Source organism: Prosopis cineraria, unplaced genomic scaffold, assembly GCF_029017545.1.
Source record: "Prosopis cineraria cultivar Desert tree isolate PC_DT_omini unplaced genomic scaffold, ASM2901754v1 PC1, whole genome shotgun sequence".
Taxonomy (NCBI): Eukaryota; Viridiplantae; Streptophyta; class Magnoliopsida; order Fabales; family Fabaceae; genus Prosopis; species Prosopis cineraria.
The window spans coordinates 34,014,268-34,017,644 of NW_026555332.1; the positions used below are offsets into that span (position 1 = coordinate 34,014,268).

At 34.6% G+C, this 3,377-nt stretch overlaps 1 long non-coding RNA gene across 1 annotated transcript; it reads right to left on the reverse strand.

Moving 5' to 3' along the window:
* Nucleotides 1–1,239: 1,239 nt before the first annotated feature.
* LOC129306601 (uncharacterized) lies at nt 1,240–3,377 on the reverse strand. Its single transcript, XR_008592268.1, has 2 exons — nt 2,620–3,377; nt 1,240–1,897 (listed from the first exon to the last, which is right to left on the reverse strand). It is a non-coding gene; the product is annotated as an uncharacterized LOC129306601 (long non-coding RNA).

The window sequence follows — 3,377 nt, forward strand, 5'->3', positions numbered from 1 at the left end:
TTATCTGGTCTTCCACTTCTCTTTTTCACAAAATTCAAAACAATCTGTTCCACCCTTCTCATTAGCGTCTCTCATAACTTTTTTTTTACATAACCAAATTAGAGCAGGTAATTCGAGTCAAGCCCAATGGGCCAACTTAAACCCACTCAAAAAAAGTAAAGATCGAATTTGATTGTGTGAGTTTTTTTAAGATATTTACTTTATTTGCAAACCTTTTAAAAAGACTCCTAAATTTAGGCCTCAAAACTTCAAGCCTACAAAAGCCCAATAAATTAATATTTTATTCAGTTTTCTTCTACTTTTTCACTATCAAACAACTTGTTTGTTGAGCTTAATTTCTTAATTTGTTGAACTTAATGTGTGATCATAAGTCATGATGCAGTTACTTGCTCCGGAAGAAGGCAAAAGAATAACTTAATATTAGAACTGTTTCTCAATTCGACCTCATGAATGTTGTGAATGATGATGGAAGTACATGCAAATATTTTTTGTACTACTATTATGTTTCCTTCAATTTCAGTTTCAAACAGACTTCGTTGAACATTTATGTTTAACGCTGATTTTATATTAGACGAAAGTAAATGAATGATCCACCGAGTAAATTTCTTATATTTATTTAGACATTTTTAATGAAAGCAAAAAACAATAGGTTTTTGAGTATTGCTCACATTTTTCGTCAATTTTCACAATAAGAGAACTTTTTTGTTAACTGTTTGGCGGACACATGAACTTAAAGCATGATTCTGATTAATAATAACACCAAACTTCGGTGAAAGCTTGAAGTTCACCACTAGAGACGAACAGCAGCTGTTTGATTGTGGAGATGACCAAAGGAAGACACAACTAAAGATACAATATCAAGCAACAAACAAACAAGATAGAAGGACAAAGATTGATCATTATCCAGGATGATTTCCAAAATCATGTGAAACGAAAAAAAACAACAGCAACAGAAATGGAAATAATGACAGTAAATAGAGAGTTGCAACATCTCCCTTAATGCACAATAAAACCCCTTATAACCTCCCCTTTATTTTACTGCTTCAGTTTAAGGATCACAATAGTATAAATAGGACTTTCATTTTCCTTATAAGGCATCTCAAATTGAAGCAATAAAACAGAATACTTTCTCCCATTTAGTTTCTGTACCATCATGATAGAAAGTAGTCTAAATGAGATCCTCAAACTTAAATGATTATATAACTTTGATTTAGAGAGTTTCGATTTTGGGCATAGTCATACATGCATCCAATGAATGCTCCATCAAGTTTATATCAAGTTATTACATTTCATAAAATTTATATAACTCATCAAATTTTTTGCTACGTATAAAAATGCATGTTTAGTGGTATAAATTGTAATATATTACATCCTTCAACATTTGAGAAATTATAAAATAAAATATGCAAAACATATGTTGATGGTAGTTAAACTTTGTCTTGTCCTAGTAATGACATTGATAGATTAATCGCCAATGGTTGTCTGTTCCTATCTCCTTAGGGCTAAGATTTTCTATTGTCAAAGGCAATGCTTTTTCATAGACACCTTCTGATTCCTGGCACATATACAATGAGACAATACTTGGTAATAAGAAGACCATAATAATTTCTGGTGCTTAGTCTTAGTATCTTCACTTCTGTGATCAATAGGGCTCCCTCGTCTTCAGGTGAGCTGAACGCAGCATACCTCGCCCCCCTTAAACCTCTACTTGTTAAACAGGTCAGGGAGGCCTGTGGGAAGATCATTTTTCGGCAAGACCGTTATGTCTAATTCCGGCAGCTATTGACTGATGAGATGGTTTTAATGTTTAGAATGTGAGTAAATATATCTGATTCATGAATAACTTCTTCTTCAGCGCCTTCATGTATGATTTGGTGACTTGAACTCATAACGAAGCCTGCAATAAAAAAGAAAAGAGCTTTAATATCTCTAACAAAAAAGTTAGATCAAATCTCAAAGACATATAACATGCAGAGAGATGCTTGTGAATATCTCCGTTGTAGTTATATCATATATGCTAAAAGAGATATATATTGAAGGATAAAGCTACACTTGCTTTCATGTCTTGATACCCGTTTCTTAAATAGATTTTTGGGAAGTGTACTTGGCCATGAAATTTAATATATTTTGAATTTTGCTCACATTTTTTTGTCAGTTTTCACAATCAGAGAACTTGTTTATGAAGCTTATTTTGTTGATACATAGAACTTGAAGCATGACTCTGATAAAGGAGAATGAGATTATATTCTTGTGATCACAACTATGTAGTTACACCCTTCAAGAAAGAAGGACCAAGCTTATCTTTTCCTAATTTTGTTTTATCCACAAAAAAAAAAAAAAGTTTCCGTGAAAGCCTGAAGTTTACAACTAGAGACGAAACTAGAGATGACTAAAGGATGACAATAACACATGACAAACAAACAAGATAGAAAGACAACAACGCCAAAGGAAATAAGCACCAACAGAATATATAATATATAAATAATTACAGAGCAGAGCAATAAGGCAACAAGATAAAATCAAAAGATAATCTCATAATCAGCCACCAGAAGACAACAATCCAACTAGTAATCAAGCCAACCACGGCGTGCAAGAGCAGAACTGTGTGAGAGAACCAACCTGAAGGACGAGCACGAGAGAATGGACATGAAGAAGCAAGATCGAAGAAGATGGAGTTGAAGAAGCGATCGAACGAAGGAATCAAGGAGAACGGCGAATCTGGAGCTTCGAACGATGGAGAACGGCGACTGGAGCTTCGGACGGAGGAGAACGGTGACGGGATCTTCGAACGGTGGAAGGGGAACGGCTAAGGAGGCATCACCGAATCAGAAGTGGAGCAGCTGATGGAGACCGGCGAGTCTCAGCTCTGGAATTTCGAAAAGGAAGCAGCTGAAGAGACGACCGAAGGAGATGTGGAGAGTGGACGGTGAAGACTGAGCGGAGATGGAGGTCAGGAAGTAGTGCGCCGCTTGAAATCCTAGGGTAGGAGAAGAAATGAAACAAATAAACCTAGCAAAAAAGAGTAATTACAAGATAAAAATTAAATATAATATAATATACATAAAAATATATAATATACAAATATATCTAAGTAGTCATGTTTTCAAGCTTAAAGGTTGGGCTTTAAAAATTCTGCCTAGCCAGTTTAGGGGTGTGTGTGTCTCTCTCTCTCACAAAATAGGCCTTAAATCTATCTATTTAGGTTATAAGTTGCTTGATAGATAGTGTGTGTATCTCTCTCTCAAAATAGGCCTTAAATCTATCTATTTAGGTTATAAGTTGCTTGATAGAGTTCTAGCTCACTCTCACATTTAGACTTATTGTTAAAATAATGGATTAAAGTGTAATTTTGCTTTTAAACTATTCTCGAAAAAGTA